A 16,960-nucleotide genomic window follows, 5' to 3' on the forward strand; every position below is an offset into this window, starting at 1 on the left:
TCTTCCCGGTTCGCAAGAACTCGAGTGCGCACCTTGTCGCCTCTGACAACTTCGAACGGTACAGGCGAGATAAGAGAATTGCAAATTGCTCCATCGTTTCGAGCCAGCGACTGTAAAAGGGCAGTAATGGAACTCGAGGCTCTTCTTGCCGCTCTTGACACTGTGCGCACAAAGAGCAGATAAACGTCCGCGTTGTACGCTCGGTTGAGTACGTGTTATTGAACAAGTCGGCGCTTTCTCAGCCGTGGGTGGCCCCGAGCTTCGCCTGTTAAGAAGGAAGGCTATTTAAAACTCCGAGGGGAAGTGTTTTTAAAATGCAAGTAGCGGCAAAAACAACGAGGTGGTAAAGCTCTACCTCTGTAAAATTTCCATTACTTCTACGTTCCGAGTGCCATAACGAGTTTTTATTACACACTCAGCAGATTGTTAGTTCAGCTGGGATCAACAGAAATACACAAATAGTTCCCGTAAAGGTATTCCACAAAGAAATGACGAGACAGACGTCGCGCGGAGTAGCCATGCGGGTTCAGGCGTCTTGTCACGGTTCGCGCGGCTCCCCCCATCGGAGATTCGAGTCCTCCCACGGGCATGGGCGTGTGTCTGTTGTCCTTAGTGTAAGTTAATTTAAGTTGGATTAAGTAGTGCGCAAGCCTAGGGACCGATGACCTCAGCAGTTTGGTCCCATAGTCCTTAAAACACACAAATATATATATATATATATATATATATATATATATATATATATATATACTCCTGGAAATTGAAATAAGAACACCGTGAATTCATTGTCCCAGGAAGAGGAAACTTTATTGACACATTCCTGTGGAACGGCTTGCCATGCCATTTCCACCTGGCGCCTCAGTTGGACCAGCGTTCGTGCTGGACGTGCAGACCGCGTGAGACGACGCTTCATCCAGTCCCAAACATGTTCAATGGGGGACAGATCCGGAGATCTTGCTGGCCAGGGTAGTTGACTTACACCATCTAGAGCATGTTGGGTGGCACGGGATACATGCGGACGTGCATTGTCCTGTTGGAACAGCAAGTTCCCTTGCCAGTCTAGGAATGGTAGAACGATGGGTTCGATGACGGTTTGGATGTACCGTGCACTATTCAGTCTCCCCTCGACGATCACCAGAGGTGTACGGCCAGTGTAGGAGATCGCTCCCCACACCATGATGCCGGGTGTTGGCCCTGTGTGCCTCGGTCGTATGCAGTCCTGATTGTGGCGCTCACCTGCACGGCGCCAAACACGCATACGACCATCATTGGCACCAAGGCAGAAGCGACTCTCATCGCTGAAGACGACACGTCTCCATTCGTCCCTCCATTCACGCCTGTCGCGACACCACTGGAGGCGGGCTGCACGATGTTGGGGCGTGAGCGGAAGACAGCCTAACGGTGTGCGGGACCGTAGCCCAGCTTCATGGAGACGGTTGCGAATGGTCCTCGCCGATACCCCAGGAGCGACAGTGTCCCTAATTTGCTGGGAAGTGGCGGTGCGGTCCCCTACGGCACTGCGTAGGATCCTACGGTCTTGGCGTGCATCCGTGCGTCGCTGCGGTCCGGTCCCAGGTCGACGGGCACGTGCACCTTCCGGCGACCACTGGCGACAACATCGATGTACTGTGGAGACCTCACGCCCCACGTGTTGAGCATTTCGGCGGTACGTCCATCCGGCCTCCCGCATGCCCACTATACGCCCTCGCTCAAAGTCCGTCAACTGCACATACGGTTCACGTCCACGCTGTCGCGCCATGCTACCAGTGTTAAAGACTGCGATGGAGCTCCGTATGCCACGGCAAACTGGCTGACACTGACGGCGGCGGTGCACAAATGCTGCGCAGCTAGCGCCATTCGACGGCCAACACCGCGGTTCCTGGTGTCTCCGCTGTGCCGTGCGTGTGATCATTTCTTGTACAGCCCTCTCGCAGTGTCCGGAGCAAGTATGGTGGGTCTGACTTACCGGTGTCAATGTGTTCTTTTTTCCATTTCCAGGAGTGTATATATATACATACACACACACACACACATAATTAAATGAAATAAACGAGACAGACTTAGCGACACTGTACAACAGATCGTCTGGACTCCATATGCTAACAATGTATAACCATACAGTTTAGGGCTGTTAACATAAGAATCCTTTGGATATACATATACGTTAATCTGTTTTAACAAAATGTGTGTTAAAAATGGTTCAAACGGCTCTGAGCACTATGGGACTTAACATCTTTGGTCATTACTCCCCTAGAACTTAGAACTACTTAAACCTAACTAACCTAAAGAACATTACACACATCCATGTCCGAGGTAGGATTCGAACCTGCGACCGTAGCGGTCACGCGGTTCCAGACTGAAGCGCCCAGAACCGCACGGCCACACCGGCCGGCAAAATGTTGGTTAGTATCGCTTGAGAAATAACACACCGACTTTCAGTCTATGACAGTAAGCCTACCGAATACTAAATCAACGCAACTTATCTAAATGCAACTATGTGAAGAGAGTTTCTGACACGAAATTTTTTAATGACTTGATTGCTTCTATGTACACTGAATTACTGGTTTCGACAAGACTAAACTGTCGTCTACAGATCCATAGGGCACTGATTATGAAACCATTCTGTACTCTTCAGATCTGAAGATGGCGCCTAGGCCTGTCGAAATTGGTAATTCAATGTACACACACGCGATCAGGACAATAAAAAAAACTTCATATCACAAGCTTTCTTTACATTGAATTAACTGATTACTTTCCAGCCGACAATGTCAGGTATTTAAAATACAGCTATACTTACACAGAAATTGCGGAAATGAAAGTGCTATTTATATGCGGTTGTCACAGAACAGATTGCTAGTCAGAGGCTCGTATTGTTAGCCAATAAATGGATTGTAATAACACTTACAACGAATATTCTTGTCCGAACGTAAACTTTTTTAAACGGAACAATGCTTATTGACATTAAGAGATTAAAAGTGGGGTAAATTACGAGTAGAATGTCAGTAGTGTTTGTTGCAGGATTCTACTGCGAGTCGTTTACGAGATATGGTATTTTGAAACGTTCCCATACCGTCACTTGTAAAATACTTGTGATAGCACACTGTAAAAAACAACACAAGTGCATCCGCTATATATGGTGGATTCTGATCAGCAACGAGACAACTAATTATCACAGGTAGCGTTAAAAATGGCCAACGGCCTTGCCGCAGTGGTAACACCAGTTCTCGTCAGATCACCGAAGGTAAGCGCTGTCGGTCTGGGCTAGGACTTGGATGGTTGACCGTCCTGGTGTGCCGAGCGCTGTTGGCAAACGGGGTGCACCGAGCCCCTGTGAGGCAAACTGAGGACCTACTTGACTGAGAAGTAGCGGCACCGGTCTCATAAACTGACATACGGCCGGGAGAACGGTGTGCTGACCGCATGCCCCTCCATATCTGCATCCGGTGACGCCTGTGGGCTGATGATGACACGGCTGCCGGTCGGTACCGTTGAGCCTTCCAAGGCCTGTTAGGACGGAGTTAAGTTTAGTTTAGAGTTCAAAATGCCCACCGGCAGCGACAGTAGACGGTTCCAGTGTGGTATGGAACGATTGCTGAACATGTGCTAGCATTTCAGCGGAGATGTCCGAGCAGGCAGCAGTTATAAGTCGTTGCATATGAACGGGTGTAGTTGGTATGTTATTGTAGGCAGTCTTTTAGCGTTCCCCACAGAAAAAAAGTCTACAGACGTCAAATCCGGGGAACACACCGGCTAAGGTACCGGCGTCCAAACCAATGATTTGTAACCAATTCGTGAAGACATATGGTAGTGCTTCGCGCACTATGGGCAGGACAGCCATCATGTTGGTACCACTGATTCCTCCTAGTCTGCAGAGGAACGTATTCTAGCAACTGTGGAGGTGACGAAGCCAACGGGTATAGTCAAAAGACCAGCAGTGCCTGTTTCGGCGGTTTCCCTTGTAATAGTTGGTGTATGTGGCTTAATCACTAAACAACGTCACTAAATACATGGTAAATCTTGTGAACACAGAAACCAAGCCCACACAGAAGTGCTACATATAGCCAACAAAGAAATAAAACTAAGTCTGTTACAAGCACTTGACGTAAATAAACATTTAATTCAAAATGCCCAGTTGTTTCTAAACGATCAATTTCAGCTGAGCGCACTCTCACTTTTAAGCTTCACACTATCCAATGAGCCAGCCTCATACCAACAAACCGCCACAATGACACATACTGCTACTCAAAATTACAACAAAATAGAATTTCTTATTTGTTACCTTGCTTACTTCACGAACTTCAACAATATAATTTGTAACACTGTAATATTGTGTATCTCAACCGTGTACTGTGTTTAATATTACCCATTGCATGAAACGTAATTACCAGTATACAACATCTCTGTTGCACAATGCACGTCACTAGTGCTCAGTTAGACAGTTCTCAGCCAATGTCACAGCCTCAAAAACTATGGCATATAACCATATAACCGGCAATACTGTAAGATCGTGTATTTTAATTACTGTATATAATACTGTCCATTGCCTAAAGTCTTTATTGTGCAACATAGCAGAAGAGTGCCCAGTTTAACAGATTCTCAACCACTGTCAAGATCTCACAAGCCGCATCATCATAACCGTCTAAACTGTAATGTAGTGTAGTTAATTATTTATTCTGCTTAATAATGTCCATTGTGTAATGTGTTATTTCAGTGTTTTGATAGAAATTCGATGCACATCAGTCTGTGCACGTGGATTGTATCTTTGCTTATAATATTCGCTTACCTAAGAACCAATGTCCCTTTCAGACATTTCGATACGATGCGATATTGCAGTGAATGTGTTATTCTGAACACAATGCAAAGTTCCTTTGTATTTATCCGGCGACACCGGGCAAGCGACTTTGAAGTAAAATGTCGCTCCTCTGCAGGAACATACATAATGGATGAACGAGTACAGGTTGTAAACGCATTGTTGACAACATATGGAAGTTTGCGTCTGGCTGTAAGTCGTACACGGATAGCCAAATGGATAGTGAGTCTTCGGCGGTATTGTTATGATTTATAGCCATTTCCGAGCAGCTTACTTCGTTTGACGTACTCACAACGAAAGTCGACACTGAGATTCAGTTTTATGACCGAGTGTGCGCGACCGAAAGCATTCGAAACTGAACAGCTTTGCGAGCTCACCTACACGTCGATGATCACGAAGTAATGGGGATTCAGCACTCCATCTGGGGCAGCCTGGTCTACGTTAAACTGGTTGAGGACAGAGCTTATGAAACGGTTCTCAAAAAGACAAGCAACCTTCAATTCAGGCATTCGGATGGACACATTGGCCCTGTATAACTGTAACATGGAGGTCGCGGCGAGAGGACGGTCCGTGTGTTCGAGTTGCCAGCAGAGATAGTGATCATAGTGTTTAGACGCTTTGGCGTTGTGATAAGCCATACGGCCGAAAAATGGGCACGTTTTTCCGTGGGGTGCGCCAGGTGTGCATAGGCCTTACGAAGCACGCCCTATTCTATCTAAACATCGGGAGATGCTGACCCATCGTAATCTTTGGCAGCCTGCCAAAGACCTGTTCGTAATTCGGGCAAGAGTGGCGTTTCAGATCAAGCTGTATGCAACGCCGCAGCTCACAACTGACTACGGAAGAGAAGAAGTTGCCCGATCTAACCGTGTTTCCGTCGTCGTATGTAGTGGCCGTTCAACCTGTTCCTTCTGACTATCGATTGTCGACGGAAGCGTCGCTTTCCGTCGACACTGAGCAACCTCTGACACTGCGACATGGCACTACAGACGTACATTCTGCACTGCCAGAGGAACCTCTGGCACCGATTTTGTAAATGCGAAGGGGAAGCGGTCATGAAGGAGAGGTTAACCACCGCAGGTTTGGTAGTGAGAACCGACGCATTTTTCCTTGATGGCTACGACCCCTATTAGTTGTCAGATACCAACACTCATGTCCGGAAGCAACGGGCTCCAAAGCGATGTCAACAGAACACGAAGATCTCGGTGGTGATGACGATCTCCAGTAGGAAAATAAGATCTTCTTTTCCCCTGACAGGATTCGATAAATAGCGGATTCGAACGATACCTCTCACAGTGCCATGCTTCTGGATGACGGACAGTGGATGGATTCAATATCTGACCCTATTACAGACCTACTGCAACATTCAGCACGCCAGTTAATTCCGTGGGATGATCGCAGCACAAGCGTGACTGCGTAGGCCGACGATGTCGAGAATGTGACGTCTGCTACCTTAGATAAAGCGGTTGCTATTGCTTCACGCCACGACAGTTAAATGCCAGTGGGTATAGGAGGGGATCCACTGTTGACAGAAGGGCCTTCTTCAGGTCTCCCACCTCCAAGTCTCTAAACAGATCCCAAGAATTCTACCTCGACGTGCCAGGCTTATCGGATTGGCACCATCAACTTCAATACCAAGCCTCAGACGTTTCGTGACTTGTTACGGGTGGCACACCTCGACGTCGCACTCGTCCAGGAAGTGTGCCTCAAGCAGTTCCCATCTATCTACGGATGCGACGTTTATTAGGCACCATGCACGGATAATGGCTACAGCAGTGCCACTCTTGCGAAGGAAGGCACCGTGATCGATAGCGTGACCTATATTATGTTAGCACGAGGACTTGCTATCACACACAGGGCGTCAGGATTGTGTAAGCGTATGCCCCCTCTGGTGTGGGCAAAAGGAGAGACCATTCGAGTTTTTATGCGAAGGAGGTCACGCCCTTACTCGAGGGACGCTACGATCTTATCATCTGAGGGGGTGACAGCAACTGTGTCCTGTCACCACAGGATCAAATATCATTCTTTAGCACATGCAGGGAACTGCAACGCCTGGTGCGAGACCTACACATCGTCGGCACGTGGAGGAGTGTCCATGGCAACAGAAAGGGATACACTTACGTTATCTGGCATTTGGCGACACCTTGTAGTGAGATACAGCCAGCAGCCTTTACTATCCTGATGTCTACCACTGCTCCATCTCCCTGCCACGACAGAGGGTGTGGTGGAGCAGGGGCATATGGAAGATGAATGCAGCGGTCCTCGAGGATCCAGAGTGTCGGCAGAGTATAGTGGAGACTTGGAGGAACTGTGGGAGGCGGCATCCATAATTTACTTCCACGATCCAATTGTGGCGCGACTGCGCAAAACCTGCACTGCGGCGTGTCATGATGAATTGTGGCCGAGAGGCTATGTGTTGGCAACAGTGCACTATGGGACATCATTTTATGCTACTGATGAAGACATCCGCCCAATCACCATTACCAGGTGATCAGGCTGAGGTCCTGTAACTGCAAGCAAGGATCAAAACGATTATACGATGTTGTCTTGAGGGCAAGCTTGTGCACGCGCGTAGTCAAAACCGAACTGGGTGCGAACGATCAGAGAAAATGGTTCAAATGGCTCTGAGCACTATGGGACTTAACTGCTGAGGTCATCAGTCCCCTAGAATTTAGAACTACTTAAATATAACTAACCTAACGACATCACACACATCCATGCCCGAGGCAGGATTCGAACCTTCGACCGTAGCGGTCGCGCGGCTCCAGACTGTAGCGCCTAGAACCGCTCGGCCACTCCGGCCGGCGAACGATCAGTCATGAATGACATCATCTACGAACGTCGCAGATGTCAAGGAGCACTGATCGCTGTGCTGGAAATCCAAATGGTCGGCGCCTAACGGCCAAAACGATATCGAAAACGCCTTCCTGGATCATTAACAGCGGTTCTAAGCCCCAAAGACCAGGATGCCGACGGTCTCAGAAAAGGGGTGACCAACAAACCGCTAGGCCCAGATGGCGCCCCATTAGAGTTTTATCGACGTTTAGAGGTGTTATGCTGCATCAGTGAGTTACAAAGTAGCCAGAACTGATGAATGCTGCAGTGCAGATACTACCTGCCATTGTCGATGATATCCTTATATGGGTCCTCAAGCCATCTGGCAGAAGAGGAGTTGAACATTACTGTCCTCTTACGCTGTTCAAAAGCGATTTCAAGATATTTATGAGACTTCTGGCTGCCCGCATTCGGAGTGTCCTGTACCAAGTTGTCTCTATGACTAGACGTGTCCGTCGGTAACAGCAATATACAGACGGTGCTCTGTGACTACCACGATGTCATAGTACTGGGGAGGCGTGTCGCTTACGCAGAGCATTATTGTCAGTAGACTTCGACCTCACTTTCGATATGGCATGCCACGATAATTTGGAGAAAGTGTTGCGGCAGCTGACCTTACGCCAGTTCTTCATACACACCCTCATGCGCCTTCTGCATGGCGTGACTTCACTGGTTACGATCAACTAACATATATATCGGGCAAGACCACTATCGCCCGATCTGTGAGGCAAGGTTGCCCCCTGACGGTGATTATGTACGCCACTGCCTTGTAGCTACTGTTACATGGACTAGGACGCCAGCTACAGGGATTCACATTAAGAGACCATATCTTTATGTTCCATGCATATGCAGATGATCTAGTGTTTTAGTGCGTGCACCAGATGAAGGATCACTGGACTACATTGCCCAGTATGGGACCGAAGCTGCAACCCACTTTAACTTGGAGAAGTCTGGAACGATGATGACCGGCAGTGGCTCCCCAGAAGGCCCCATACCCACTCTGCGATATGATCAAATGTGTGGGGGTTATCTTTAAGCATGACAGTGGACGGACAGCTCATCTTCCCTAATCTCGTCTCCTACAAGGCATACGTACGTATGTCCATAGCAGCTTGCTGCGATCGTCGAACGTGATTCACTGGGTAGTTTATGTCAACATCAACCTGGTCGTGGGCCTCCTGATGCCGAAGACGACAGCACGCAGTTTAGAGGCAGTCTTTGGTTACTTTGCCATTGTGAGAATGCTCATGAAAATATGATAAGAGATACTCACAATTCCTTCAACAAAGGGCGGGCTTGGAATGGTCAATGTGGAGATTAGAGCAGCTGTTTCATAGTCGCCACGATGGCGAAGATGTGGAATCATCGCCAGCACAGCATGGCAGGAACTCCGACTGACGAATTGGCCCCTGCCTCTCACTAACCACCCATTGCAGTGGCGCATATTTCGCCGACACTGCCTCATTTAAAGGAATTTTTTGTGAACTTCAGTTATGTCAACACTGATCAGCAAGTAACCGGCTGCAGAGGGCCTATAACATTTATTGCTGTGTGATCTGATGTTATCCCAAAATCCGACTGAAAGCCATCTGCCCTCGCTTACTTGGCCGATGGTCTGGCTTTCAGTGTATGGCGCTCTTCTCGATTCCAGCGCCAGAGTGGTCTAGTATTTGGTGGTCAACCACAAGTATAGGAGGAATCGTTAGAGACTCCGTTCCATACATATTTAACTGATACAGATGAAAACTGTCTAGAATGTAGGTCTGCCACCGAGGTGTGGATTCTGAGGAGACTGATGTTGATCCTCATTCGACGGACGACCCCTATAGCAGTGACTCTGACATGCCATCTCATCTCAGTTATGACATTTTATCCACATACTAAGAGCTTGACCATGTTGTATCTTTACCGTGATGATGACAAACACTTTCTCGATTTTTGGACCTTCCTATGGGAAAGATTCACTCGTCTACGACACCATCCGCTCTACCACCAATACTTTGCTAATTATCTGGGCAGTGTCTTCGCAGTTGGTGTGTGCTGAGTATGAGAGCCAGATGTGCAGAGTTTGTTAATTTTACGAAACGGAGCGGAACAATACAGAACCATACGAACCCTTTCTTTGTGAAGATGTGCCCGGCCCTAACTGACTTCCGGTGTGGCCGAGCGGTTCTAGGCGCTTTAGTCTGGAACCGTGCGACCGCTACAGTCGCACGTTCGAATCCTGCCTCGGGCATGGATGTGTGTGATGTCCTTAGGTTAGATAGGTTTAAGTAGTTCTAAGTTCTAGGGGAATGATGACCTCAGCTGTTAAGTCCCATAGTGCTCAGAGCCATTTGAACCAACCGGCCCTAACTGCCGGTTAGAAGGATCCATGGAGATGACGATCGAGAGCAGTAGCGGGTGTAGTGTCCAATGTTGGTTGTGTTCTATTTATGCTTTAAAATATTTGGAGGGGAGAAGTTCAGGAATGCGGAGGGGGTGGCCTTGTGGCAGGTCTCAGTTTTCGACCCCCTTGCATGCCCGTCCTGCTTCTACCAGCCTGATGAAATGACTGATCCACTTACATAATAAGAAAAACAGAAAGTGGTAAGGCGACCGCCCGCGATAGCCGGCAAATCCAAGTTGGAGACCGGGTCCCGCATAAATTTTCATTGTCCTAATTCTATTCTTCAGCAGAAGGTTGTCCATATTAATAATTGCGAATACATTTATGTGTTTCAGACGTTAATCAGTTGTTTCCTGGCGATGACCCAAAAAGCCGAAAACTAGTGTGAAATAAACAATAACAGTGTTCTTGTTATACAACCTTAAAGATTTTTGTAAGCTTATGACATATTTCTGTGGTGAATTATCAAACTTATACATTATTTTCTAGTAACATTATATGACTTCCTTGGGTTGCCATAACTAGAAAAATTAAACGGATTCAAGAAAAATTAAAATCTGTCTCCCATAAACATGGTGGATAAACGAAAATGTGGTAACTGAAGTAGATATCATATAAAGACATCTGGATCTCAATTACATACTGATATCTTTATACACAATTGATTAAAATTTCAGGTACGGACTGCGCCATTTTATTCTCCAGCATCGAAAGCTGTTGTCTGATACAGCAATAAACAAATTATAGCTACTTCAGCTATAAAGGTTTAAGTCGGTTTACCGTCCACGAGACTGTGAGGAAATTTTTCTGGCAGGGACAGTGTAATGTTATTTGACACAAGGATGTAGATTTGCAGAATGCTATATTCTACTACGTTGTTGAGCTGCATTAGTTTATCTGCGATGTGTTCCTTGTTGATGAAGCCTCTTCCTTTATTGACGTCATCCGTTTGTCGCGGTTGTCTCTGTCCTTCTTGAAGCTAGTGGGCAGACACGAACGTTAGGACCGACTGTAATGAGTAAATTTGCGAGATTTCCATCTGGCTTATTCCTTCCTAAGCCAAGCCGTTTGCAGTAACGACATGTAGCGCGATCTACGTCACTGATAGCGTGTCCCCTGTGGCAAATAAGCCAGTAACAAGCGCAGTGACACAGAAATAAACAGACACATGTTGCAGCTGCTTCAGCCATTTGCAGACGATGACCTAAGACTGAGGAGTTCCTGTTAAAGACGATAATGTAACCGGAGTTCATTCAACTCACCGACAACTATACAGACATATCACGGTTATCTAAAAACGGCCAGAATCATATCAAAAGGACCAGTAAAGACGATATCGCCAACGACACACGTACAAATGAACGAACACTAAGTGGATATCACAAAGCAAACAGCGTGCTTATCACAACCTTTCCTTTCTAGGCTCGACAACGTTGCTATTTCGAATAGATCTGATCCTGAGTGTTTTTACCACAGATGGATAACTTTTCGGAGACCTTGGTTGCAAAAGTCTGCTATTTTGGCTGTTCTGGGAACGTTCGATCTTGAAACTCATCTCGTCATCATTCTGGGAATGCCTGCCACGCAATGGTGTCGTAATCCGAGGATGGAGGAGGAATTCAAGCACAAATCTTCTGAGTCGTTAAGCCGTGTCCTATTCCTTTTCAACCATGTCCACTGGTCGATGTTCCGACCCCTTTGCTACGAGCTTCTTGAATATTCCACTGGTGTCCCTGAATGGCATTCCTATTCACTTATAAAATGGTATTTTCAATGCTTTTCTTGAGAAGTGGCTTTACTCAGTAAAAATCTTGCGGCTGATATTGGTGGACCGTTGTCATTGGCTAAATGCTGAAAGTAGGTAGTGACAGAATGAGGAGATTAAAAATATTATTGTTGTTGTCCCATATCTGTTGTTTCCTGGTAGCTGTATATTTTCCTCGCTCTCTGCGACTGAGTGTTAATTTCCGTGATAGCGAGTAGCCATGAAGACCGAAGCCTGCTACCTTCATTTCCACTTAAATTGTACTCAATAATTATTATTTCTATGATTTCACGGAAATTCTTTCTATAAATATCACTATGGTCGTCATGCATAAATTCTTAAAATCCATAAACTGGCCGTATTATTCTTGGTGCTCTGCCAATACTGATTTTACCTTTTGCCTATAACTTGTGTGGCATTTCCTAACGACGCTATGAAATCAGATATCAACGCACTGAAGCAGGAAGCGAAATACAAGAAATTAGCGACTTGAAGTCACACAAGTGACGCCACTCTCAGCCGAAAACGTGTGTCACCTGCGAAAGTTTGTATGCTATCATAAGCGAGGCAATGATTTTAATTTCGCGACTACACCGAAGAGAATACCCACACAAGAAATCATCAGTGTCGTCGAAGGATCTTTGTTGTCTCTTCAGAGGTTCTAGAGGAGGAAATAAACAGGACTATGAAGAATTCTGCCTAAAGCGAAACCACCCTTGAACAATATATCAGCGGAGAAAAGAACAGATCTTAGTGAACTCAAGAGAAATGAACACATTGTGGTCACCAGAACGCATAAAGGATATATGTCTGTTGTTTTGGAAACATTTGAACACCACTAGGAGATGGAACAATTACTGGCGAAGATAGAGTACCCCAAGGTAAAAGGTGACCCGACAGAAGATTTAAAACAATCTTAACTCTTATATTACTTGAGATATGTGAGTGAACAACGTACTGTTGGAAAGAGCAAACTCTCGAGTTTTACATGGTTTCCGCTAGGTTTTCCAAAATTTAATGTGTTTTGTGCAGTATCATGTGAAAAGGTGTATGGTCTATTCTTCTTTGCCGAGAACACTGCTACAGAAAGCGCACGTCTCGATATGCTTGAGAACTTTCTTTTCCCACAGTTGGAGACTGATTCGAACAACTTCATTTACCGTACCACTGGCATCTGCAAGTGTGGTAATTTTTAAATCAAAGGATGGTCGTGCCGGACTAAATGATTCAGCCTTTCATTACTGGCCTCCAAGGTCACCGGAACTGACTATGTGATTACTTCTTGTGGGGGTTTAAAAAAAGCCTCTGTTTACGAGCCTCCGTTACTAACAACAGTGAATGAACTGAGACACCGCATTACAGCAGTTGTGGAAACTGTAACTCAAGATCCTCCACTGTCGAAACAATTTTAATACCGCTTTGACATATGCGGTGCATCTCAAGGGGGGGGAGGGGTCATGTTGAACACCTGTTCATCATAAAACAAAATTCATTGTATATGTTTATTAGTTTCTGAAATAGACGCGTCCAAAATCGGATGATTCTTTTTGGTACACCCTGTACTTCCAGTAGTCTGACGCCACTTCGTCTGTCACACACACTATATAGGTCCTACCGAAAGCTCGTAAAATGGGATGTCTGGTGTGTCCTATAACGAACGGCATTAATTTTCCAACATTTTTAACTAGATATTTATCGGAGAAACTGAAGCATTTTACGGTAAAAACAGAATTTCTGTTTTGAAATATTCAAAACAACTTCTGGAAACATTATGTACGGCGGAAGCATCCCCAACTGTCATAATGGTGAACTTCGATGTCAAACCTAGCCGAAATACGCTTGCGGTCGAGTCCGCTGGACGGAATTTGTGTACCCCATCTGTCTGTATTTAGTGTTGTCCCATGTGAAAGTGTGAGAATGTTTCTAAAATTTTCCAGTTTCTGTAACTGAGGCTGGACCTGTGTACCAGCTCCCAATTCACCAGAGTAGACAAAGTAAGTATTGTGGAAAGATATCTTCGGAGAGGTGAAGCAACTTAAATCACTTAATAAAAGCAAGTCTTTCCGTCCAGACTGTACAGCAATTAGGTTCCTTTCAGGGTATGCTGATGCAATAGCTCTCTACGTAACAAGCACATACAACCACTAGCTCGACGGAAGATCCGTACCCAAGGACTGGAAAGATGCAAGGGTCACACCTATATTAAAAAAGGCAATATGTCCATGTCAGTAACGTCGATATGCAGCAAAATTTTAGAACGTATATTGTGTTCGAAAATTTTTAATTACCTTGAAGAGAACGGTCTCATGGCACACAGTCAACAAGGATTTAGAAAACATTGCTTCTGTGAAACACAACTACTCTTCAATCACACGCAGTGTTGAGTGCTGTCGAAAAGGAATTTCAAATTGATTCCGTATTTCTAGATTTCCAGAAGGCTTTCGACACTTTACCTCACAAGCGGGTCCTAATCAAATTGCATGATTATGGAGTATCGTCTCAGTTGTGCAACTGGATTTGTGCTTTGCTGTCAGACAGGTCACAGGTCTTAGTAACTGAGGGAAAGTCATCGAGTAAAACAGGAGTGATTCTGGCGTTCCCCAAGGTTATGTTACGGGCCCTCTGCTGTTCCTTATCTGTATAAACGATTTATGAGACAATATGAGCAGCAGTCTTAGGTTGTTTGCAAACGACGCTGTCGTTTACGTCCTAGCAAAGTCACTGGAAGATCAAAACAAATTACAAAACGGTTTAAAAAAGGTATCTGTATGCTGCAAAAATTTGCAGCTGAGTCTTAATAATAAAAAGTGTGAGGTCATAAACATGAGTGCTATAAGGAATCAGTTAACCTTCGGTTAGATGATAAATCAATCAAATTTAAAGCCCGTAAGGTCAACTAAATACCTAGGAATTCCAATTAGAAACAACTTAAATTGGAAAGAGCACATAGAGAAACTTGTGGGGAGGGCAACAAGGACTGCGTTTTATTGTCAAAACACTTAGAAGATGTAACCGATCTACTAATCTGGAATCTTTACCATATAGGGTAAGGGAGTACATTAAGAAAGTTCAAAGAGGGGCAACACGTTTTGTTTTATCGAGAAGTAGGGGAAAGAGTACCAACCGCCTTGCCGCAGTGGTAACACCGGTTCCCGTCAGATCACCGAAGTTAATCGCGGTCGGGCTGGGCTAGCACTTGGATGGGTGACCATCGGGACTGCCCAGCGCTGTTGGCAAGCGGGGTACACTTAGCCCTTGTGAGGCAGAACTGAGGAGCCATATGACTGAGTAGTAGCGGCTCCGGTCTCGTTAACTGACATATGGCCGGGAGAGCGGCGAGCTGACCACATGACCCTCCATATCCGCATCCGGTGACGCCTGAGGGCTGAGGATGACGCGGTGGTCGGTCAGTACCGCTGGGCGTTCCAAGGCCTGTTCGGATGGAGTTTAGTTTTCAGTTTTAGGAGAAAGAGTGTCACGGATATGATACAGAATTGGGGTGGACATCATTGTAGCCTTATCTCGTTACGGCGAGACCTCCTCCGAATGCAAAAATATTTTTTTGGCGACGACTTAGGTCGGGGGAAACGATCATCACAATAAAATAAAGGAAATCAGAGCTCGCACAGGATGATATAAGTGTTCATTCCTTTCCGCTCGCTGTTCGCGAGTGGAATAGCAGATAATTATTATGAAGTTTCTTCGATGAACCCTTTGCCAAGCACTTAAATGTGATTTGCAGAGTATCCATGTAGATGTCGTTGTATGGCACTGGAAATCGCGTAAAACAACAACCATGCTGGTATGCACATTTGACTTCGTCTTTAATCCACTGGGAGTATTCGATCGAGGCCGACGGGCCATTACGAATCCCGGAAGCAGCAAGCTAAAATGGCTCTAAGCACTATGGGACTTTAACATCTGATGTCACCAGTTCCCTAGACTTAGAACTACTTAAACCTAACCAACCTAAGGACATCATACACAACAATGCCCGAGGCAGTACTCGAACCTGCGACCGTAGCAACAGCGCGGTTCCGGACCGAAGCGCCTAGAACCGCTCGGCCACAGCGGCCGGCGCAGCAAGCTAGTGCGAATAAAATGCATTAGGTAATGGTGAACTGTAGCCAACCTGCTTGCTTCACTATTTGAATGATTTGTTTGTTATGTGGGCACACAAGAGAGAATAGCCACACAAATTCCACGACTTTCTGGAAAACATTCATCAGAAAATCATGTTCACTATGGAAATGAAGAGACAGGTTGGCCCACGGTTTTAGATGTGTTGGCCTACAGGATACCTGACGGTACTCTTGAAGTCCAAGGCACGAAGTTTATAGGACATTAACCAATACAATTTTGCAGCTTCGCACAATCACCCACGACCAGAAGCAAGTTCCTCTAAACAGTCTACGTATGAATCCCGCATCTCGTGACAGTAAGAGCCTGCGATCAGAACTAGATTTCCTTAGGGAAACTCTGATGGACAACGAGTACGTAGATCTTTAAATAAATAGGACTTTTAAAATAAGAGGTACTGACATCAGTGCAAACAAGAAGAACGATGAACCCCCCGCACATTATGTAGACCTTATGTGTCTAGTGTAACAGATGGCATACGGAGAATCCTTCGGAAGCCCGGGTTAAAGATTGTATTTTTTTCTAAACACAAGACAAACGCTTCCTGCGACCTATACGAGGCAATCAAATTAAAACGAGATAGTTTGGAAAAAAGTAAAAAACACAGGTAATTATTTCAAGCGTAAACGCCATAACTGTTAATATATTTTTCCCGCTGTGAGACAAGACGGTCAGTGCCTTCTTGGAAAAATGTTCGAGGTTGCCTACGGAAGCATGATTATACCCAGGCATGCAATTCTTCGCTCGATGCAAATCGATAGCCACGAATGTCTTTCTCTCCAAAAATACGGATATAGAATGGCGAGAGATTGGGTCTGTATTGAGGATGTGTATGAGTTCGCATTCGAAACTTCTGCAGCTCAGAGGAAACAACAGGCACGCTAGTTCCTTGAAAGTCATGATGACCTTTTACTTTGAATACAAGAACCCGCTGCTCATTGACTTTCTGGAACACGGCGTCACAATTAACACAAAGCGGTACGTAGACACTTTGCAAAAATTGAAGCACGCTGTCAATTTG

General features: G+C 45.7%; 2 pseudogenes; both read left to right on the forward strand.

Moving 5' to 3' along the window:
- Positions 1 to 3,190: 3,190 nt before the first annotated feature.
- Positions 3,191 to 3,309, forward strand: LOC126274551 (5S ribosomal RNA; annotated as a pseudogene).
- An 11,608-nt stretch (positions 3,310 to 14,917) lies between these two features.
- Positions 14,918 to 15,035, forward strand: LOC126274494 (5S ribosomal RNA; annotated as a pseudogene).
- Positions 15,036 to 16,960: the final 1,925 nt, after the last annotated feature.

This window comes from Schistocerca gregaria, chromosome 5 (genome assembly GCF_023897955.1).
Source record: "Schistocerca gregaria isolate iqSchGreg1 chromosome 5, iqSchGreg1.2, whole genome shotgun sequence".
Lineage (NCBI taxonomy): Eukaryota > Metazoa > Arthropoda > Insecta > Orthoptera > Acrididae > Schistocerca > Schistocerca gregaria.